Source organism: Zea mays, chromosome 3 (assembly GCF_902167145.1).
Source record: "Zea mays cultivar B73 chromosome 3, Zm-B73-REFERENCE-NAM-5.0, whole genome shotgun sequence".
Classification (NCBI taxonomy): Eukaryota; Viridiplantae; Streptophyta; class Magnoliopsida; order Poales; family Poaceae; genus Zea; species Zea mays.
Genome location: NC_050098.1, coordinates 219,604,214 through 219,628,903, shown reverse-complemented (window position 1 = coordinate 219,628,903; position 24,690 = coordinate 219,604,214).

The following is a 24,690-nucleotide window of genomic DNA, read 5'->3' as shown; positions in this document are numbered from 1 at the left end:
AACAAATTCATAAGAACACACAAGCTACTACTGTCTTGTTAGCTTCACTTTGCAGGGATGAATACAATAAAGTAAGTGGCTTGGATAACGCCAAGCAAATTTGGGACACCCTCAAGATCTCACATGAGGGAAACGATGCTACAATGATCACCAAAATGGAACTGGTGGAAGGCGAACTAGGGAGATTCACCATGATCAGGGGAGAAGGGCCAACACAAACATACAACAGGCTCAAGACTCTGGTCAACAAGATTAGAAGCTATGGAAGCACAAGATGGATGGACCATGACGTCGTCCGACTCATGCTCAGGTCATTCACTGTAATTGACCCCCATCTTGTCAATCTTATTCGCGAAAACCCCAGGTACACAAAGATGACGCCCGAGGGACCCGGAAATTTTGTGAGCGGGCGCATGATGGTAAAGGAGGCACGATATGTGGATGATGCCTTGAACGGTCCACTATCCGTCTACGAGCTGCAGCCCGTTGCGCTCAAGGCAACAAGCAGCAAGGAGGCGCTACCAAGCAAGGTAGCACAAGTAGAGGCTGTCGGGCTCAACGAGAATGAAATGGCACTTATCATCAAGCGCTTCAAGACCGCACTCAAAGGACACAAAGAATATCCCTCCAAGAGTAAAACAAGGGGGAAGCGCTTCTGCTTCAAATGCGGTAAGACTGGTCACTTTATTGCAAATTGTCCTGATAATGATAGTGACCAGGGACAAGAAAAGAGCGGAAAGAAGGAGAAAAAGAAGAGCTACAGGAAGGCAAAGGGTGAGGCGGACCTTGGAAAGGAATGGGACTCGGACTGCTCTTCTTCCGACTCCGACGACGAAGGACTCGCTGCCTCAGCCTTCAACAAGTCTCCTCTCTTCCCCAACGAACGCCATACATGTCTTATGGCCAAGGAAAAGAAGGTACATGTTCGAGATACCCCTAAGTACACTACTTCTAGCGATGATGATTCTTCCGATGATGAAGTAGATTACTCTAGCATATTTAAAGGTTTAGATAGAGCTAAAGTGGAGAAAATTAATGAATTAATTGATGCTCTAAATGAAAAAGATAGATTGCTAGAAAAGCAAGAAGATATTTTGTATGAAGAGCATGACAAATTCATTAGTGTTCAAAAATCTCTTGCTTTAGAAACTAAGAGGAATGAAATGCTATCTTCTGAGTTATCTGCTTGCCATGAAACTATATCTAGTTTAAAGATTTTAAATGATGATTTAAATGCTAAGCTAGAGGAAGTTAACAAATCTAGTTCACGTGTAGAGCATGTTGTTATTTACAATAGATTTAAAGACTTTGATGTTGATACTTGTAATGAACATCTTATTGCTATTACTAAATTAAATGATGAGGTGGCAAGTCTTAATGCTCAACTTAAGACTTGCAAAAGTGATTTTGATAAATTAAAGTTTGCTAGGGATGCCTACACTATTGGTAGACACCCCTCAATTAAGGATGGGCTTGGTTTTCGAAAGGAAGCCAAGAACTTAACAAGTCAAAGGACTTCCGTTCTCAACAAGGAGAAAGGGAAGTCTCCTATGGCTAGTAGTCCCCAAAGAAACCATGCCTTTATTTATGATAGGAAAATTGCTAGTCACACTCATTACAATAGGAGTTATGATCATGCTGCTTATAACTAACATGCTATGCTTGCCTCTAGTTCTACTTTTGTTCATGGTAGAAGTAGGCCTAGGAGAAATCATGTTGTGTCTCATTCTCCTAGAAAATGTGTAATGGACCCTCTACTATTTACCATGCTTGTAATGCTTCTTTTGTTCTTTCATGTAGAAATACAAAAGTGGTTGCTAAGAAGTTGGGATCCAAATGCAAGGGAGATAAAACTTGTATTTGGGTTCCAAAAGATATTTTGACTAACCTTGTAGGACCCAACAAGAGTTGGGTACCTAAAACCCAAGCTTAAATTCCTTACAGGTTTTATGCATCCGGGGCTCAAGCTGGATTATCGATAGCGAATGCACAAACCACATGATGGGGGAGAAGAAGATGTTCACCTCCTACATCAAGAACAAGGATTCCCAGGATACGATTATCTTTAGAAATGGGAATCAAGGCAAGGTCAATGGTTTGGGAAAAATAGCCATCACAAGCGAGCACTCTATTTCAAATGTATTTTTAGTAGAGTCATTAGGATACAACCTCCTGTCTATAAGTCAATTGTGTCACATGGGTTACAATTGTATTTTTACAAATGTTGATGTATCTGTCTTTAGAAGGAGTGATGGTTCATTAGCTTTTAAGGGTGTATTAGACGACAAACTCTACTTAGTTGATTTTTCGAAAGAGGAGGCCGATCTAGATGCATGCTTAATAGCTAAGACTAGTATGGGCTGGCTGTGGCATCGCCATCTAGCACATGTTGAGATGAAGAACCTTCATAAACTTCTAAAGGGAGAACATGTGTTAGGACTAACCAATGTTTGTTTCGAGAAAGATAGACCTTGTGCAGCTTGTCAGGCAGGGAAAAAGGTGGGAAGCACTCATCACAACAAGAATGTGAAGACAACATCAAGACCATTGGAGCTTCTTCACATGGACCTCTTCGGACCCGTTGCCTACCTTAGCATTGGGGAAGTAAGTATGGTCTGGTAATTGTTGATGATTTTTCTCGCTTCACTTGGGTGTTCTTTTTGCAGGATAAATCAGAAACCTAAGGGACCCTAATGCGCTTTCTAAGGAGGGCTCAAAATGAGTTTCAGCTCAAGGTAAAAAAGACAAGAAGCGACAACGGGTCCAAGTTCAAGAATCTACAAGTGGAGGAGTATCTTGAGGAAGAAGGCGTCAAGCACGAGTTCTTCGCTCCCTACACACCACAGCAAAACGGTGTGATAGAGAGGAAGAACAGGATGCTTATCGACATGGCGAGAACGATGCTTGGAGAATTCAAGACGCCCGAGCGGTTTTGGTCGAAAGCTGTGAACACAGCTTGCTACACCATAAATCGGCTCTACCTACATCGCCTTCTTAAGAAGACCTCGTATGAACTACTTACCAGTAACAAACCCAACGTTTCTTACTTTCGTGTATTTGGGAGCAAATGTTACATTCTGGTGAAGAAAGGTAGAAATTCTAAATTTGCTCCCAAGGCAGTAGAAGGGTTTTTACTAGGGTATGACTCAAATACAAAGGCGTATAGAGTCTTCAACAAATCATCATGTTTGGTTGAAGTCTCTAGCGATGTTGTATTTGATGAGACTAATGGCTCTCCAAGAGAGCAAGTTGATCTTGATGACATAGATGAAGATGATATTCCGACGGTCGTAATACGCACGATGGCGATAGGTGATGTGCGACCACAGGAACAACAAGAGCAAGATCAGCCATCTTCCTCAACAATGGTGCATCCCCCAACTCAAGATGATGGACTGGTTCCTTAAGAAGAGGCGCGTGATCAAGGGGGAGCACAAGAAGAACAAGCTATGGAGGAAGAAGCATCATGGGTCCCTCCAACTCAAGTCCGAGTGACAATCCAAATAAATCACCCCGTCGATCAGATTCTGGTGATATCAGCAAGGGAGTAATGACTCGCTCACGCTTAGCTAATTTTTGTGAGCATTACTCGTTTGTCTCTTCTATTGAGCCTTTCAGGGTAGAAGAGGCCTTACAGGATCCGGACTAGGTGTTGGCCATGCAGGAAGAGCTCAACAACTTCAAGAGGAATGAAGTTTAGAGCCTGGTGCCATGTCCAAAGCAAAATGTTGTGGGAACCAAGTGGGTGTTCCGCAACAAGCAAGACAAGCACGGGGTGGTGACAAGAAACAAGGCCAAACTTGTGGCAAAAGGTTATGTCCAAGTCGCAGGTTTGGATTTCGAGGAGACTTTTGCTCCTGTGGCTAGGCTAGAGTCTATTCGAATATTATTAGCCTATGCCGCTCACCACTCTTTCAGGTTATTTCAAATGGATGTGAAGAGCGCTTTCCTCAACGGGCCAATCAAGGAGGAGGTATACGTGGAACAACCCCTTGGCTTTGAGGATGACAGTTATCCCGACCATGTGTTTAAACTCTCTAAGGCGCTCTATGGACTTAAGCAAGCCCCAAGAGCATGGTATGAATGCCTTAGAGATTTCTTAATTGCTAATGCTTTCAAGGTTGGGAAAGCCGATCCCACTCTTTTCACTAAGACTTGTGATGGTGATCTCTTTGTGTGCCAAATTTATGTCGATGACATAATATTTAGTTCTACTAATCAAAAGTCTTGTGAGGAATTTAGCAAGGTGATGACACAAAAGTTCGAGATGTCGATGATGGGCGAGTTGACCTACTTCCTTGGGTTCCAAGTGAAGCAACTCAAGGATGGCACTTTCCTCTCCCAAATGAAGTACACTCAAGATCTTCTCAAGAAGTTTGGGATGAAGGATGCCAAGCCCACGAAGACACCGATGGGAACCGATGGACATGTCGACCTCAACAAAGGAGGTAAGTCCGTTGATCAAAAGGCATACCGGTCTATAATAGGGTCATTACTTTATTTATGTGCTAGTAGACCGGACATTATGCTTAGTATATGCATGTGTGCTAGATTTCAATCTGACCCCAAGGAATGTCACCTTGTGTCCGTTAAGCGAATTCTAAGGTATTTAGTTGCTACGCCTTGCTTCGGGATCTGGTATCCAAAGGGATCTACCTTTGACTTAATTGGATATTCAGACTCCGACTATGCCGGGTGCAAGGTTGATAGGAAGAGCACAGCAGGGACGTGCCAATTTCTAGGAAGGTCCCTGGTGTCCTAGAGTTCAAAGAAACAAACATCCGTTGCCCTATCCACTGCTGAGGCCGAGTATGTTGCTGCAGGACAGTGCTGCGCGCAACTACTTTGGATGAGGCAAACCCTCCGGGACTTTGGCTACAATCTGAGCAAAGTCCCACTCCTATGTGACAATGAGAGTGCAATCCGCATGGCGGATAATCTTGTTGAACACAGCCGCACTAAGCACATAGACATCCGGCATCACTTTCTGAGAGACCACCAGCAAAAGGGAGATTTCGAGGTGTACCATATTAGCACCGAGAACCAGCTAGCCGATATCTTTACTAAGCCGTTGGATGAGAAAATGTAACGCCCTGAATTTGGGGGTAGAATTTTTTCTTCTTTTCTCTCACCAAATTCGGGCGTTACTCTCTTTTCTCTTTCCTCGTTTGCTCCTTCTTCCCAATTTCAAACCAGTATAGCGGCAGGTGTCCGTGTCATGTATAAACCAAAACCTAAGTGTCATGGGTGTTGCATCATGCCGAAGCACATTTCTTTGTCTGATGATGAGTGTTCGTCTCGTTCCGTTCCGGATTTCAGTTCGCGATTTAATTCCGTTTAGTGGTCGCGCTCGTCGTGGGTTTTCGATCCGCGAAGTGGCCCGGCTCAGCCCAATCTAGTCCAGCCCAGCCGGCTCGGCCCGCCCCGGCCTGTGCGCCCCTGGCGCCCAAACCCCCCCCTGCGCCCCCATCCCCTCTCTCTCTCTCATTTGGATCTCCCGCGCAACAACCTTCCCTCTCCCTCTCCCACCTCTCTCTCCCCGTGGTGCCCTAGGATTTGGAGACGGCGATCACCGGATTTTGGACCCCGAGGTGAGCTCCCCTCCCCTTCTCCTCTCTCTCTCTCCCTTCTCTTCTTTCCCCCGCGCGCGCCCTCCCTCTCCCCCTGCCCGCGCGCGACCCCGACCCCGTCCCTGCCCGGCGCGGCGGCGCCCCTGCCCGCCCGCTCGGCCCCTCCCCGCGGCGGCGCCCCTGCCCGCCCGCTCGCCCCCTTCCCGCGGCGGCGCTCGGCCCGCCCGCTCGCCCTCCCCGCGGCGGCGCTCGGCGCCCGCCCCCGGCTCGCCCGCCCGGCCTCCCTCCCGCGGCGGCGCTCGGCTCCCCGTCCCCGGCCTCCCCCCCCCCCCGCTCGACCCCTCCCCGGCGCGGAGGCGCCCGCCCCCTACCCCTCCCCGCGGCGGCGATCCCGCCCGCCCCCTGCCCGGCGCCGCGTGGCGGCGCCCGCCCTACCCTGGCCCGCGGCGGCGCTCGCCCGCGGCGGCGCCCGTTCGCCCCTGCCCGCCCGGCGGCGCTCCCCGCCCCTCCCCCCGCGCGCGGTGGCGATCCCGCCACCCAGCTCGGCCGCCCCCGCACCCTGCCCCGTGCCCGCCCGGCTCGGCCGCCCCCGTGCCCGCCCGGCCTCGGCCGCCCCTGGCCGGTTCAACCGCCCCCCTGGCCGGTTCAACCGCCCTGGCCCCAGCTCGCCCGCCCGTTCCCCCGTCCCGGCCTCGCCCGACCGTATCTTCGCTCGCCCACGCTCGCGGTGATTATTCGTTAATTAGCGTGTTGCGTCGCGCGCTTCGCCGCGCGACGGATTTGTCTAAATTCAGATTCTATCTTGTGTTGCGTCGTGCGCTTCGTCGCGCGACGATCCATTTTTGTTTCAGGTTGTTTAAGGTGTAACGTCGCGTGTGTATTCACGCGACGTTCCACTTTGGACTCAGTTTAGTCGACGTATGCCGTCGTGCGCTTCGTCGCGCGACGCTTAACGTCTCCTCGTAACTAAGGCGAAGTGTCTCGTTGCGTGCTCGGTCGCGCGACGAGTCGTTAACTTCTTAATTTGTTTTAGAGAGCCTTGTCGCGCGTCTCGCCACGCGACCATCTTTTTGTTTATCTCCACCTGCTTATAATAATTAGACATGAAACATGACTTTACTTTACGCTAAACATAGTGTCTACATTAAATTTCCTTCCATTAAGCGAGTGGTTAATTTATAATCATGTAACGTGATCGTTTCTCGACTATCTTTTCCTCTTTCTCTCTTAACCGTACTCGCGAGCCCGCGTGGAACGTCTGTTTACTTAGTGCATTCTATTGTATGGTGTACTGTTCTTTTGTATTAAATATGTGGATGTATGTATGTTTGCGCTCGCATAGAGAACGATCCGGTTGAAGAGCCCGAGGAACTCGCGGGAGAAGCCCCTGAGCAGCAGTCGGTTGGTGGAGGCAAGTGTCCCTTGACCTATCTCTGTCCTATTCATTCTTTAATTCACCTCCCGCTTTACATATTTATACCTAAGGTTTGACTAGCTTTTGTTATCCCTGTCCTTGATTACCTATTTGGGTTGGATTATTACTGTTTAGCTCTATGCTATTGCTCAAACTCTAATCAATGAACATGATGAGATTATCTATGATACGCTGTTTTCCCTTCTCTTATTATGATGTTGTACTTGTGGCCTCAAGGGGGCTCGAGCGGTTTCTCGAGTGCCTCTCCGTAAGGACCTGTTCTATGGATGACCGCCCGGGAAAACAGTGCAACCATGAGGGTAGAATGGGGTGCCCTTAGCTGAATAATTAGAGGATCCGGGGTGTAGTTCACTTAGCCATCGTGCCGTCAATGGGGCTCGGTGTATGCGGCTCGCTCTGCCAAGGTTGATTTGTCCCTTGGGGAGGAGTGCGGTACATTTAGGAAACCTAACGGGTGGCTACAGCCCCGGGGAATCTTTGTAAAGGCTACGTAGTGATGCCCTACTGGGTCACCTTGGTAGTGATCAATGGAGAGTCATGATCTCCGGGCAGAATGGGAATCACGGCTTGTGGGTAAAGTGCACAACCTCTGCAGAGTGTTTGAAAACTGATATATCAGCCGTGCTCACGGTTATGAGCGGCCAAGGGAGCTCCAGTGATTAGTGGTACTTGATCAGAGACATTATGGTACAGGTGGTTATGAGATCGATGGTTTTGGTTATGACTATGGTGCTGGTAAGTGGTATTCTTTCCGTTTGGAAAGGGTACATCGGGTTAATAACTTGGGTAATGCTAAAAGTTGGCTTTCTACTAGTAAGTAATAATCTGACCAACTAAAAGCAACTGCTTGACTTATCCCCATATAAAGCTAGTCCACTACAGCCAAACAGGATACTTGCTGAGTATGTTGATGTGTACTCACCCTTGCTCTACACACCAAACCCCCCCCCAGGTTGTCAGCATTGCAACCACTGCTCAGGCGAAGATGAAGCTGTGGAAGGAGACTTCCAGGAGTTCCAAGACTACGACGAGTTCTAGGTGTGGGTTAGCGGCAACCCCCAGTCGGCTGCCTGTGAAGGCCGCAGTTATCTACGTTTCTTTTCCGCACTTTGATTTATTGTAAGAACTATATGGACGTCTCAGACGTATGATGTAACCGACTATTCCCCTTATTAATACTATTTTGAGCACTGTGTGATGATGTCCATATTATGTAACTGCTGTGTACGTGAATAACTGATCCTGGCACGTACATGGTTTGCATTCGGTTTGCCTTCTAAAGCCGGGTGTGACATAAGTGGTATCAAAGCCGTGCTGACTGTAGGACCGCTAACCTAGAGTAGAATGGTCGTTCTAAGGACTATAGACCTCTGTCCCTTCCTTGACTTTGATATCCCTTCAAAAGTTGGTCATACCGACCGAACCTATGTTCTACTATATATTATACCTTGCTGAAAATCATGCTTTATTCTAATCCTTCATTCACTCATGATTCATCATTTGCTGGTCCTATTAATTCTGTTCTCACCCTTTTGCTTGCGATGTCTTTTGTAGATGGCTCGACTTAGACACACTGCACGAAAGTCAGTCATCCCCTTCTTACCCTCCCGCCTTGCTGAGCGTCCGCTTCGCCGTCCCGTGGCCGGACAGTCCAGCCACTTGGAGAGACTGCACCACCGCCTGCATGAGGAGCAGGAACGTCGACGACAGGAGCAGCAGGGCTCTTCTTTCTCGCTCCACCAGGAGATAGAGTCTGTGAGGAGCTGCTCCCTGTGCTTCCTCTGGAGCCGCCCCCTGCACCACCACTGGGCGTCCCAGCTTCTGGAGTAGCTGCTGGAGGAGATCCAGACGACGGAGGTGGCGACGACAGCTCAAGCCACGACACCGACTTCTCTGCTAACCTTGAGCCGGAAGGATGGGTTGCTCGACCCATCACTCGCGACGCTGCTCGCGGGTGTCACTTCCACGATGCGCTCGACACCCTGCTACGTCGGGCATTTGACCGGCATACTTGGTCCGTCGAGTATCGCTGTGTGGTCTACCAGCACAGTCGCGGGGTTTACCCGGACCGCTGGGAGGCAACCTGCTTGGTGCGCTGCCCGGAGAACAGTCTCAAGGGTGCTGAGGTCTGCTCAGAGCACTATTCTATCTCTGAACGGGACTCAGCTGAGGCAGCCATGCAAGATGCCGCACGGCGTGCGCTTTCGCACTACTGCTCGGTTTTCGGTGGGGCAGCTGACGGTCTTGACCTGAAGTATTACCCCCGCCGTCCATCCGGCAGCACAGGAGGCGTGATTGTCTCACCTGTCGATGAGGGCAATCCTAGGTTGAGCAGCACAGTCAACCTAGCCGCCGTGCTAAACACGGAGCTGGACCATGCATTAGACGAGCTGAGTAGGGCTCGTGCTGAGATCGCCCTGCTGTGGGCTGAGCGCGCGGAACGTCGTCACCTGGACGGTGGTTCCCCCGCTCCCGTCGGGACTCAGCACCCGTACCGCTCACCTCAGCGTGGACACCAGTCTTATGGCAATCCCGACTGCAAGACCAAGATAACTCTAGAACCATAGATCGTTAGAGTTGGATCTTGTAATTAATACGAAATATATACATAGAAGCTTCAGTCTTAGCGTTAGTCTCGCTCTTAGTTAAGTCTTAGTTAGACAGGGTAGTTTGCTATATCCTGTGCATTTATGTTTGTCATGATGAACTATGTTTGGTTTGGATCTTTGTAATGATTGTCACCAGAGTGTGGGTATCCCCTGCATTTTGGTTTACCTATTATGTTAATAAAGTTAGTTATATAGTTGGGAAACCTCTTATTCCATTTTCCTCTTTATCTGAGAAGCTGTGTGGTCTGTGTTGGAGATCAGTGAAGATGCTCATCTGTTCAGTGCTGTTGAAGAATTCTATTCTCTTTTCTTATGCTGCAAGATCTGCCAGATCAGTTCTGATGTGTGGTTGCATTCTGCAGATGTCAGAGAACAGGCGCAGAGGAGGAAGGCGTGCTCAACAGGAGCGAGCCGCTCCGCAGGATGAGGTGCCCCAGCAGCAGCACCTGCCGCCCCCGCCCCCGATGTCCATCGAGCAGATGTTTCTGATGCAGACTCAGGCAGTTCAAGCCATCGGTCAGACTTTGGCCGCCATTCAGCAGCAGCAGCAGCAACAGCAGCAGGCCCCACCTCAGCCTCAGATGCCTAGAGACAAGCGTGCTGAATTCATGAGAGGTCATCCACCAACGTTCGCTCATTCTTCTGACCCTATGGATGCTGAAGATTGGCTGCGCACTGTGGAGCGGGAGTTGCATACCGCTTAGTGCGATGACAGGGAGAAAGTTCTGTATGGTCCCCGTCTGTTGAGAGGAGCAGCCCAGTCATGGTGGGAGTCTTATCTCGCCACCCATGCCCACCCTGACGCCATCACCTGGGAAGAGTTCAGAGGAAGTTTTCGTCAATACCATGTTCCTGCAGGTCTGATGACAGTGAAGAAAGAGGAGTTCCTGGCTCTCAAGCAAGGGTCATCGTCTGTAAGTGAATACCGAGACAGATTTCTGCAATTGTCTCGCTATGCTCCTGAAGATGTCAACACCGACGCCAAGCGGCAGTACCGTTTCCTGAGAGGCTTGGTTGATCCTCTGCAGTACCAACTGATGAATCACACCTTCCCGACATTCCAGCACCTGATTGACAGAGCAATCATGACAGAGAGGAAGCGCAAGGAGATGGAAGATCGTAAGCGCAAGATCAGTGGACCCCAGCCTGGAAGCAGCAGTCGTCCTCGTTTCTCAGGCAATCAACCTCAGCAGTTCAGGCAGAACCAGCGTCCACCTCAGTAGCATCAGCAGTTCCAAAGGCAGTATCCTCAGCATCAGTACCAGAACCGTCAGAACCATCAGTCAGGAGGTCAGTTTCCGAGGCAGAATCAGCAGGCACCTCGTCTTCCTGCCCCAGCAAACCAGCAGAGCAATCAGGCAGCACCAGCTCAGGTTGGAAACAGAGCATGTTTCCATTGTGGAGAGCAAGGCCACTGGGTGATGCAATGTCCGAAGAAGGCAGCCCAGCAGCAGTCAGGCCCCAATGCCCCAACAAAGCAGAATGTGCCTCAGCCTGGAGCAGGCAATCGCTCTCAGCCGCGCTATAATCATGGAAGGCTGAATCACTTGGAGGCGGAAGCAGTTCAGGAGACCCCCGGCATGATAGTAGGTATGTTCCCAGTCGACTCCCATATTGCAGAAGTGTTATTTGATACTGGAGCAACGCATTCTTTCATTACTGCATCATGGGTAGAAGCACATAATCTTCCAATTACTACCATGTCAACCCCCATTCAAATTGACTCAGCCGGTGGTAGAATTCGAGCCGATAGCATTTGTTTGAATATAAGTGTGGAAATAAGGGGGATAGCGTTTCCCACCAACCTTATAGTAATGGGTACTCAGGGAATAGATGTCATCCTAGGGATGAATTGGCTAGATAAGTATCAGGCAGTTATCAGCTGTGATAAGCGGACAATCAAGTTGGTGTCTCCACTAGGAGAGGAAGTGGTGACCGAGTTAGTCCCGCCTGAGCCAAAGAAAGGAAGTTGTTATCAGATAACTGTTGATAGCAGTGAAGCAGACCCAATCAAGAGGATCAAGGTAGTGTCTGAGTTCCCGGATGTGTTTCCAAAGGACTTACCGGGTATGCCACCAGAGCGGAAAGTTGAGTTTGCCATAGAGCTTCTTCCTGGAACCGCCCCTATCTTTAAGAGAGCTTACAGAATATCTGGACCAGAGTTGGATGAACTTAAGAAGCAAATTGATGAGCTGTCAGAGAAAGGTTACATTCGGCCAAGCACCTCGCCTTGGGCCGCCCCTGTCCTATTTGTGGAGAAGAAAGATGGCACCAAGAGGATGTGTATCGATTATCGAGCTTTGAATGAGGTCACGATCAAGAACAAGTATCCCTTGCCCAGAATAGAAGATCTGTTCGACCAGTTGAGAGGAGCCAGTGTGTTCTCCAAGATTGATCTGAGGTCAGGTTATCATCAGCTCAGGATCCGACCTTCGGACATTCCGAAGACGGCATTCATTTCCAAGTATGGGTTGTATGAGTTCACAGTGATGTCTTTTGGTTTGACCAATGCGCCAGCGTTCTTCATGAACTTGATGAACAGTGTATTCATGGATTATCTCGATAAGTTTGTGGTGGTATTCATTGATGACATTTTGGTTTATTCTCAAAGCGAAGAAGAGCATGCAGATCATTTGAGGATGGTATTGCAGAGATTGCGAGAGCACCAGTTGTATGCAAGTTGAGCAAGTGTGAGTTCTGGATCAGTGAAGTCCTGTTCTTGGGTCACATAATCAACAAAGAAGGTTTGGCTGTGGATCCGAAGAAAGTGGCAGACATTTTGAACTGGAAAGCGCCAACAGATGCTCGAGGAATCAAGAGCTTCATTGGAATGGCCGGATATTATCGGCGATTCATTGAAGGGTTTTCGAAGATTGCGAAACCAATGACAGCGTTGCTAGGCAACAAAGTTGAGTTCAAGTGGACCTAGAAATGCCAAGAGGCCTTTGAAGCGCTGAAAGAGAAGTTGACTACAGCGCCTGTCCTAGTCTTGCCTGATGTGCACAAGCCCTTTTCGGTGTATTGTGATGCTTGTTACACAGGCTTGGGATGTGTGTTGATGCAAGAGGGAAGAGTTGTGGCTTACTCGTCCCGACAGTTGAAGGTTCATGAGAAGAACTACCCAATCCATGACCTAGAGTTGGCAGCAGTGGTTCATGCACTGAAGTCATGGAGGCACTATCTGTATGGACAGAAATGCGATGTTTACACAGATCACAAGAGTCTGAAGTACATATTCACTCAGTCAGAATTGAACATGAGGCAACGAAGATGGTTAGAGTTGATCAAAGATTATGAGTTGGAGATTCATTACCATCCAGGCAAAGCAAACGTAGTGGCAGATGCTTTGAGCAGAAAGAGTCAAGTCAATCTGATGGTTGCTCGTCCGATGCCTTATGAGTTGGCCAAAGAGTTTGACAGGTTGAGTCTCGGATTTCTGAACAATTCTCGAGGAGTCACAGTTGAGTTGGAACCTACCTTGGAGCGCGAAATCAAAGAAGCGCAGAAGAATGATGAGAAGATCAATGAGATCCGGCGACTGATTCTAGATGGCAGAGGCAAAGATTTTCGAGAAGATGCAGAAAGCGTGATATGGTTCAAAGACCGCTTGTGTGTTCCCAATGTCCAGTCCATTCGGGAGTTGATTCTCAAGGAAGCTCATGAGACAGCCTATTCGATTCACCCTGGCAGTGAGAAGATGTATCAGGATCTGAAGAAGAAATTCTGGTGGTACGGAATGAAGAGGGAAATCGCAGAGCATGTGGCTATGTGCGATAGTTGTCGAAGAATTAAGGCAGAGCACCAGAGACCTGCTGGATTGTTGCAACCGTTGCAGATCCCTCAGTGGAAATGGGATGAAATTGGTATGGATTTCATAGTCGGATTGCCTCGCACTCGAGCCGGCTACGATTCCATTTGGGTAGTAGTGGACCGCTTGACCAAGTCAGCCCACTTCATACCTGTCAAGACCATCTATAGCAGTGCCGTATTGGCAGAATTGTATATGTCTCGGATCGTTTGTCTTCATGGTGTGCCAAAGAAGATAGTGTCAGACAGAGGAACGCAGTTTACCTCTCACTTCTGGCAGCAGTTGCATGAAGCCTTGGGCACGCATCTGAATTTCAGTTCAGCTTATCATCCGCAGACAGATGGCCAGACCGAAAGGACCAATCAAATTCTTGAAGACATGTTGAGAGCCTGTGCGTTGCAAGATCAGTCCGGATGGGATAAGAGATTGCCTTATGCAGAGTTTTCCTATAACAACAGTTACCAGGCCAGTTTGAAGATGTCACCATTTCAGGCGCTCTATGGAAGGAGTTGCAGAACTCCGTTGCAATGGGATCAGCCTGGAGAAAAGCAAGTGTTTGGGCCAGACATTTTGCTTGAAGCCGAAGAGAACATCAAGATGGTCCGAGAGAATCTGAAGATAGCGCAATCGAGGCAGCGAAGCTATGCAGACACAAGAAGAAGAGAGCTGAGTTTCGAAGTCGGAGACTTTGTCTATCTGAAAGTGTCACCGATCAGAGGAGTCAGAAGATTCGGAATGAAAGGCAAGTTAGCACCCCGCTACATTAGTCCGTATCAGATTCTTGCAAGACGTGGAGAAGTGGCCTATCAGCTCAGTTTGCCCGAGAATTTGTCTGCTGTGCATGATGTCTTTCATGTGTCTCAGTTGAAGAAGTGCTTGCGTGTGCCAGAAGAGCAGTTGCCAGTGGAAGGTCTTGAAGTCCAGGAGGACTTGACCTACGTTGAGAAGCCAGTGCAAATCCTTGAGGTTGCAGACAGAGTCACCCGAAGGAAGACCATCAGAATGTGCAAAGTCAAATGGAATCACCACTCTGAAGAAGAAGCAACCTGGGAGCGTGAAGATGATCTGATGGCTAAATACCCTGAGCTCTTTGCTAGCCAACCCTGAATCTCGAGGGCGAGATTCTTTTAAGGGGGATAGGTCTTTTCTCTCACCAAATTCGGGCGTTACTCTCTTTTCTCTTTCCCCGTTTGCTCCTTCTTCCCAATTTCAAACCAGTATAGCGGCAGGTGTCCGTGTCATGTATAAACCAAAACCTAAGTGTCATGGGTGTTGCATCATGCCGAAGCACATTTCTTTGTCTGATGATGAGTGTTCGTCTCGTTCCGTTCCGGATTTCAGTTCGCGATTTAATTCCGTTTAGTGGTCGCGCTCGTCGTGGGTTTTCGATCCGCGAAGTGGCCCGGCCCAGCCCAATCTAGTCCAGCCCAGCCGGCTCGGCCCGCCCCGGCCTGCGCGCCCCTGGCGCCCAAACCCCCCCCTGCGCCCCCATCCCCTCTCTCTCTCTCATTTGGATCTCCCGCGCAACAACCTTCCCTCTCCCTCTCCCACCTCTCTCTCCCCGTGGTGCCCTAGGATTTGGAGACGGCGATCACCGGATTTTGGACCCCGAGGTGAGCTCCCCTCCCCTCCCCTTCTCCTCTCTCTCTCTCTCTCCCTTCTCTTCTTTCCCCCGCGCGCGCCCTCCCTCTCCCCCTGCCCGCGCGCGACCCCGACCCCGTCCCTGCCCGGCGCGGCGGCGCCCCTGCCCGCCCGCTCGGCCCCTTCCCGCGGCGGCGCTCGGCGCCCGCCCCCGGCTCGCCCGCCCGGCCTCCCTCCCGCGGCGGCGCTCGGCTCCCCGTCCCCGGCCTCCCCCCCCCCGCTCGACCCCTGCCCCTCCCCGCGGCGGCGATCCCGCCCGCCCCCTGCCCGGCCCCGCGTGGCGGCGCCCGCCCTCCCCTGACCCGCGGCGGCGCTCGCCCGCCCCTGCTCGCCCGCGGCGGCGCCCGTTCGCCCCTGCCCGCCCGGCGGCGCTCCCCGCCCCTCCCCCCCGCGCGCGGTGGCGATCCCGCCACCCAGCTCGGCCGCCCCCGCACCCTGCCCCGTGCCCGCCCGGCTCGGCCGCCCCTGGCCGGTTCAACCGCCCTGGCCCCAGCTCGCCCGCCCGTTCCCCCGTCCCGGCCTCGCTCGACCGTATCTTCGCTCGCCCGCGCTCGCGGTGATTATTCGTTAATTAGCGTGTTGCGTCGCGCGCTTCGCCGCACGACGGATTTGTCTAAATTCAGATTCTATCTTGTGTTGCGTCGTGCGCTTCGTCGCGCGACGATCCATTTTTGTTTCAGGTTGTTTAAGGTGTAACGCCGCGTGTGTATTCACGCGACGTTCCACTTTGGACTCAGTTTAGTCGACGTATGCCGTCGTGCGCTTCGTCGCGCGACGCTTAACGTCTCCTCGTAACTAAGGCGAAGTGTCTCGTTGCGTGCTCGGTCGCGCGACGAGTCGTTAACTTCTTAATTTGTTTTAGAGAGCCTTGTCGCGCGTCTCGCCACGCGACCATCTTTTTGTTTATCTCCACCTGCTTATAATAATTAGACATGAAACATGACTTTACTTTACGCTAAACATAGTGTCTACATTAAATTTCCTTCCATTAAGCGAGTGGTTAATTTATAATCATGTAACGTGATCGTTTCTCGACTATCTTTTCCTCTTTCTCTCTTAACCGTACTCGCGAGCCCGCGTGGAACGTCTGTTTACTTATTGCATTCTATTGTATGGTGTACTGTTCTTTTGTATTAAATATGTGGATGTATGTATGTTTGCGCTCGCATAGAGAACGATCCGGTTGAAGAGCCCGAGGAACTCGCGGGAGAAGCCCCTGAGCAGCAGTCGGTTGGTGGAGGCAAGTGTCCCTTGACCTATCTCTGTCCTATTCATTCTTTAATTCACCTCCCGCTTTACATATTTATACCTAAGGTTTGACTAGCTTTTGTTATCCCTGTCCTTGATTACCTATTTGGGTTGGATTATTACTGTTTAGCTCTATGCTATTGCTCAAACTCTAATCAATGAACATGATGAGATTATCTATGATACGCTGTTTTCCCTTCTCTTATTATGATGTTGTACTTGTGGCCTCAAGGGGGCTCGAGCGGTTTCTCGAGTGCCTCTCCGTAAGGACCTGTTCTATGGATGACCGCCCGGGAAAACAGTGCAACCATGAGGGTAGAATGGGGTGCCCTTAGCTGAATAATTAGAGGATCCGGGGTGTAGTTCACTTAGCCGTCGTGCCGTCAATGGGGCTCGGTGTATGCGGCTCGCTCTGCCAAGGTTGATTTGTCCCTTGGGGAGGAGTGCGGTACATTTAGGAAACCTAACGGGTGGCTACAGCCCCGGGGAATCTTTGTAAAGGCTACGTAGTGATGCCCTGCTGGGTCACCTTGGTAGTGATCAATGGAGAGTCATGATCTCCGGGCAGAATGGGAATCACGGCTTGTGGGTAAAGTGCACAACCTCTGCAGAGTGTTTGAAAACTGATATATCAGCCGTGCTCACGGTTATGAGCGGCCAAGGGAGCTCCAGTGATTAGTGGTACTTGATCAGAGACATTATGGTACAGGTGGTTATGAGATCGATGGTTTTGGTTATGACTATGGTGCTGGTAAGTGGTATTCTTTCCGTTTGGAAAGGGTACATCGGGTTAATAACTTGGGTAATGCTAAAAGTTGGCTTTCTACTAGTAAGTAATAATCTGACCAACTAAAAGCAACTGCTTGACTTATCCCCACATAAAGCTAGTCCACTACAGCCAAACAGGATACTTGCTGAGTATGTTGATGTGTACTCACCCTTGCTCTACACACCAAACCCCCCCAGGTTGTCAGCATTGCAACCACTGCTCAGGCGAAGATGAAGCTGTCGAAGGAGACTTCCAGGAGTTCCAAGACTACGACGAGTTCTAGGCGTGGGTTAGCGGCAACCCCCAGTCGGCTGCCTGTGAAGGCCGCAGTTATCTACGTTTCTTTTCCGCACTTTGATTTATTGTAAGAACTATATGGACGTCTCAGACGTATGATGTAACCGACTATTCCCCTTATTAATACTATTTTGAGCACTGTGTGATGATGTCTATATTATGTAACTGCTGTGTACGTGAATAACTGATCCTGGCACGTACATGGTTTGCATTCGGTTTGCCTTCTAAAACCGGGTGTGACAGAAAACCTTTTGCAGGTTGCGTAGTGAGCTAAATGTCTTAGATTCGCATAACTTGGATTGATCTATAGCATACATGTGTTCTATGCCTTTGATCATGTTACTGTATGCATTTACTACATGTGTTATCTATTTGTGGTGCTCAAGTTGTACAAGATCTCCCCGGACCTCACAAGTCCATTTGCAAGTGATGCACATATTAAGGGGGAGATGTGCTACAACTTGACCCTTTGAGACTATCCTATGTGTTTGAGTACTCTTGATGTAGTCCCAAAGGTGCATTGAAAGGGAAAATGGACTTGGACGTTGCAAAGACTTCCACTGCACTCCGGTATTAGTGTATTTACTTCCAAGTTCATACTTACGCTCTTATTGCCTTTTTGCTCTTAATTGACATTTTTGGTGTGGCAATGGGGTTAAAGGGCCAAGAATGATCCCGTTTTGGTGCTTAATGCCAAAGGGGGAGAAATTAAGGCCAAAGCAAATGGATCAGCTACCACTTGTGAATTTTGAAAACAATAGAGTTAGAACTTTTGATTTGTCCAAAAGAACTTTTGATTTGTCCAAAGTACTCTTATTGCAAAATTTAGTCTCTTGTGGGGGAGAATTTTTGATCATGCGAAAAGGGGGAGTTTTTGGCACTTGATCAACTTCACTCTTGGATTATCTCTCTTTGTGCCCAAACAAGTGAGTTTGACTTAGAGATAGGAAAATGAATTTGATTTGCAAAAACAAACCAAGTGGTGGCAAAGAATGATCCAAATATGCCAAATTATAGTAAAAACAATTTGGTCCTCATTTGCATTGATGTTGCACTTATTTTGGTTGCTTTTTGATGTGTTGGCATAAATCACCAAAAAGGGAGAGATTGAAAGGGAAATGTGCCCTTGGGCAATTTCTATAATGTTTTGGTGATTAAGTGCTCAACATGTTTAATTAAGTTCTCATGTGCCAAGTAAAGTGAGAAGTGCAAATCAAAGATAAAGGTACGTTTCTAGACTTAGTACATTGTTTTGAGTACTAACATATTTTGTCTAAGTGCTAGAAACAGGGAGAAAAGAAATGAAAAAAGAGTTGGCTATGTGCAGCAAACTCCAGCTCGGCTTGGCACACCGGACTGTCCGGTGGTGCACCGGACAGTGTCCTGTGCGCCAGGCTGGTCTCCGGTGAAAAGGCCGCTCTCGAGAATCAACGGCGGCGTACGACTATAATTCACCGGACCGTCCAGTGGTGCACCGGATGAGTCATCCGCGGCGAACTCGTCGCCCTTAGGAAAAGCAAAGGGGCGACGTGGCTATAATTCACCAGACTGTCCGGTGGTGCACCGGACTGTCCGGTGAGCCAACGGTCGCCAGCGCCAACGGTCGGCCATGCAATCTTCGCGCGACGCGTGGCAGCTCCAACGGTCGGCGGGGGGCACCGGACTGTCCGGTGCGCCAACGGGCCCGGAGTTGCAACGGTCGGATGCGCCTGATTTGGAAGGCGATCACGCACCGGACAGCTACAGGGACTATCCGGTGGTGCACCGGACTGTCCGGTGCACCACCCGACAAAAGGCAAGTTTGGCCTTCCAAGTTGGCCTCCAACGGCTCCTAGCTTCCTTGGGGCTATAAAAGGGACCCCTAGGCGCATGGAGGAGTCACCCAAGCATTCACTAAGTATTCTAAGGCATCCAGACTCTGCTCCCGCGCATTCACTTTGTTGTGTTAGAGATTTGAGCTCCATTCGAGTCGCGGACTCCCTGTGTTCTCATTTGAGCTCGAGTCTTCTCTTGTGTGCGTGGTTGTCCTGCGAATTTGAGTCTTGTGTGTGTTGCTCTTCCCAACCTTACTCCGTGCTTTCATTGCGATCTTTGTTGTAAGGGCGAGCGACTCCAAGTTGTGGAGATTCCTCGCAAACGGGAAAATACTCTAAGGAAAAACCATGGTATTCAAGTTGATCATCGGATCACTTGAAAGGGGTTGAGTGCAACCCTCGTCCATTGGGACGCCACAATGTGGAAGTAGGCAAGTGTTACTTGGCCAAACCACGGGATAAAAATTGTGTGTCTTGTGTTGCTCTCTCTGTGATTGTTTGTGTTCACAAGAACTCATTTCAAGCTACTTAGTCATTCTAACACTTATAACTAAGTTTTGTGGCTATTAGTGTTTGATTTTTACAGGATCACCTATTCACCCCCCTCTAGGTGCTCTCAATGCCCTTAGCCGATTAAATGGATGAACTTGGGGGTGTAGTTGTCTTCGCCGTTGTGCCATCAATGGGGGCCAGTGCATAATGCTTGCTCTGCTAAGGGTGGGTGTCGAGGTTCATTCGATTTGGTTTTGTTAGTCAGCCAACTTAGGGAGGAGTACTGTGTTTGTACGACTAGCGAAACCTAATGGGCAACTACACACCAGAGGAATCTTTGTAAAGGCTACATAGTGATACCCTACCAGATCACCTAGGTAGTGATCAATTGGGAGTAGCGCTCCTTGGGCAGAAAGGGAAGCACGGCTCTTGGGTAAAGTGTGCAACCTATGCAGAGTGTTAGAAACTGGTATATCAATCGTGCTCGTGATTACGAGCAGCATTGGGAGTTCCTTTGATTAGAGTTACTCAGGTTAACTTTTATGATGATGCTTAATGGTGATGACTATCTTTATGGTATTTCGTATTTCCTCTTGGAGGGAGTGCCACTTGGGTAATAACTTGGGATCATTGATAAAACCTGGCTTTCTACTAGTAATAAATACATGACCAACTAAAAGCAACTACTTTAAGCTTAACTCCGCATACAACTAGTCCACTTTAGCCAAACGAGACATTTGCTGAGTACGTTGATGTGTACTCACCTTTGCTTTAAAACACCAAACCCCTAGGTTGTCCCCATTGTAACCAATGCTCAGGAGAAGATGAAGGCAACATGGAGGATTTCTAGGAGTTTCAAGACTTTGACGAGTTCTAGATTAGATTAGTGGCAAACTCCTAGTTAGCTGCCCGTGAAGGCCTTATCTTACTACGTTTCGTATTCGCACTTTGATTATGATTATGACTTAAGTTAATGAATTTGTGGATGTCTTGGACATCATGATGTAATAAATTACTATTTCCGCTATTATTTTGAGTAATGTGTGATGATGTCCAACTATGTAATCGCTGTGTACGTGAGTTTTCGATCCTGACACGTACATGGTTTGCATTTGGTTTGCCTTCTAAAACCAGGTGTGACTTAAGCAGTATCAAAGCCTTGCTGACTGTAGGACCACTAACCTAGACTAGAATGGTCGCTTTAAGGACTATATACCCTTATTCCCACCTTAACCCTTGGTGTCAATTCAAACGTTGATCATCTCGACCAATTCTATGTTATACTACTACATATATACTCACCTTACAATTTTTTCTCTTATTCTGCTTATGGTTTACTTGCTGGTCATATAGTTCTGTTCTCACTCTTGTGCTTACGACATATTTTGTAGATGGCCCGTCTTAGATGCACTGCACGTAAGTCAGTGATCCTTTTCATGCCCTCTCGCCTTACGGAGCATCCACTGCGCCGCACAATGACAAGACAATCGAGTCACCTGGAGAGACTGCACTGCCGCCTGCACGAGGAGCAGGAACGCCAACACCAGGAGCGAGAGCAGTAGGACTCTTCCCCTCGACTCACCAGGAGGTGGAGTCTAGGAGGCATCCCTCCTCTGCGCCCTAGCCAGAGGTGCCCCCTGCACCACCATAGGACACCCCGGCTGTCGAAGGAGACCCCGACGGAAACTACGATGGTGGTAGTTCAAGCCACAACATGGAGCCTTCGGAGGAGCAGGAGCCGGAAGGATGGGTCACCCGACCTATCACTCGTCACGCCGCTCGCGGTTGTCATTTCCACAATGCTCTTGACACTTTGTTATGTCGGGCATTTGACCAACACACTTGCTCAATCGAGTATCGTTGTGTAGTCTACCAGCACAGTCGCGAGTTATACTCGGACCAGTGGGAGGCTACCTGCCTGGTGTGCCGTCCGGACGATGATCTCTGGGGTGCAGAGGCCAACTCATAGCACTATTCTATCACTAAGCGGGACACTACCGAGGCAGCCATGCAGGATGCTGCGCGCGCGTGCACTTTCGCAGTACTGTTTGTTGTTCAGTGGGCTGGCTGATGGCCTCGACCTGAAGTACTACCCCCACCGCTCGACTCGCAGTACTAGAGGTGTGATTGTCTCACCCGTTGAGGGCAATCCCAGATTGAGTAGCATGGTCAACCTGGTGGCCATGGTCAACACCGAGCTAGACCACACCCTTGACGAGTTGGTCAAGACTCAAGCGAAGATCGTGGAACTGCGTGCTGAGCGCGCGGAGCGCCGCCATTAGGAGGATGGTTTCCTCGACCCTGTTAGGACTCAGCACCCTTACTGCTCGCCGCCCCGTGGTCGTTATGCTTATGGCACCCCTGACTGCAGGACCTGGATAAACTTGGAGCCCTATATCGCTAGAGTTAGAGTTTGTAATAAATGTTTAAGTCAGTGTCTTAGTCTTAGTCAGTTTTAGTTAGTCAGAGTAGTTTTCTTATCATGTATTTCTATGTTTGTCGTGATGAACTTATGATGGATTTAGCTCTTTGTAATGATTGTCACCAAAGTGTGGGTGTCCCTGCAATTTGGTGTAGTTATTAATAAAGTTAGTCATTTAGTTGGGCAACCTTTTATTTCCACTTTCCTCTTTATCTGAGAAGTTGTGTTGGTTGTGTTGTGAGTCAGTGAAGATGCTCATTTGTTCAATGTTATGAAGACTTCTATGTATATTTCCTTAATGCTGAAAGACTGCAAGATCAATTCTGATGTGTGTGCCATCCGCAAACGTCTGACAATAGGCGCCAAGGTGGAAGGCGTTCCCAGCAAGAGCAGCAAGCACCACATGATGAGGCACCCCAGCCATAGTTGCCACCACCACCACCACCCCCCAATGATAATAGAACAGATGTTTCTCATGCAAACTCAAGCAGTTGAAGCAAATATAGCAAGTGTAGCAACAACCTCAGCCTCAACCACAAGTGTAGATGTCATAGATGCCAAGAGACAAATGTGCGGAGTTCATGAGAGGTCATCCCCTTGTTCTTGCCCACTTTGCAGACCCCATGGATGGCAAAGACTGGGCGCACAGTGGAGCGGGAGCTGCATACCGCCCAATGCAATGACCGAGAGAAGGTTATGTATGGTCCCCGTCTGTTAAGGGGAGCAGCTTAGTTCTGGTGGGACTCCTACCTCGCCACCCATACCGACTGAAAGTGCATTCATCCCTTTTGTGAGTTTTGGTGATTTGGATAACAACACATTTAAAGGTCTAACGAGTTTGCTAAGTGTTGAACAGGAAATTCAGTATGATGAACATACTTGAATAGTGTATAATGACAGTGAACAAAGGTTCAACACAAGGTTAAATAACCAGTGAGACAATGCAAATGGATATAATATGATCTCTATATTGGTTTGAATATATGGACAAGACCTGAGAAATCACTATGCATAAATATGATCATAATAGAGGTTGAAGTGATTAAGAGGATTGGTCAAGCCAAAGTGAATAAGATATGAGGAACCGTGAATTGGCTTGACCATATTACTATCAGTCCATATATGCTTCTATGAGAATCAAACTAAAGCTTGATTAATCTTAACAGTTATATCTAGAAGACATTCAAGCAAGGTTCACAATATTGAAGAAATGATTCTCTTAATGGATGCTCAATAGGATGTGACTCAAGAATGGCTTGATAGGGTGAAGATAGCAAGGAAAGGGCTTCGAGGAACTAAGCGAAGGTGAAGGCCAAGCGACGGCTTGTAGACCGAGGTACCATGGCTAAGGTGAAGAAGAGAGTACTTGCACTAAGTTGATGAACTAATCAGCTATGAAGAGTTATAACATGTTGATGCATCAGTAAGGTGACTTGAAACCATGATTTGAACTCATATATGGTGATATGGTACAAGTCACAGGGTTTGATTTGTGTTTGCTTCAAAAGGTGAGATAAAGATGTTTGTGATCCTTATGAAGCAACGCCATGGAGAAATCACACATGAGACACCAATGACTCAAGGAGTTTACTTAATTTTATTTAATTTGAGTATAGGAATCGTCGTACTATAAAGGGGGATCCAAAAAGAAGGTTGGTGTTTTGCCAAAGCTCAAACCTCTATATTCAAAAGCTATTTTTGAAAAACAAAAATCTCTTTAACATTCTATGGTAGACCATGGTTAGGTTTGAGAAACCTAGAGTGTTCTTGTTGAAAAGCAGCTGAACTTCTTCAACTGCAGCTGAGCTTTTCAGCTGAGCTGAACTTCAGCTGAGTTGAGCTTCTTCAGCTGCAGCTGAGCTGAACTTCAGCTGAGTTGAGCTTCTTCAGCTGCAGCTGAGCATTTCAGCTGAGCTGAACTTCAGCTGAGTTGAGCTTCTTCAGTTGTAGCTGAGCTGAACTTCAGCTGAGTTGAACTTTCTCAACTCCAGCTGAATTTCAACTTCAACTGGGGTCCAAGCAGGTTCAACCGGTGTCCAGGGAAAGTTCAGCCAGGGTATTTTCCCCGGACCTCACTGGTCAAAACCAGTTGAACCGGTCCTAGGGGAGGTTCAACCGGTGTTAGGGTCACCTGACCGGTCTGACCTCCTGACTAGCAGACGTCAGACTGGCAGACAGTCTGCCTGACCTGCCAGGGACCGTTCAACCGGTCTCAGACAGAAAAATCTGCCCAACGGCTAGTTTTGAGCTCCACCTATATATACTCACTCCTACCTCTCTCCCCACACATAAGAGAGCACGACCCAAACTCCATTTCTAACTTGAAGAACACCTCCCACTCTCTCTCACACATCTCTTGCCTCTCCCATTTCAAATCTTTGGAGAGAAATCTTTGAGTGAGTTTGAGAGCTGCGATTTTTGTGCTTCATCTCCAAATCTCTCTTGCTCCTCTTCATTCGAGCTTTGGTACTACATCGAGTTCTTTGTGGATTCATTACTCTTGGAGCTTCTAGCTCCTAGACGACTAGGTGTCTCTTGTGAGTCTCCAAATCTTGTGGAAGACCACAAGAAAGTTTGTATTACCC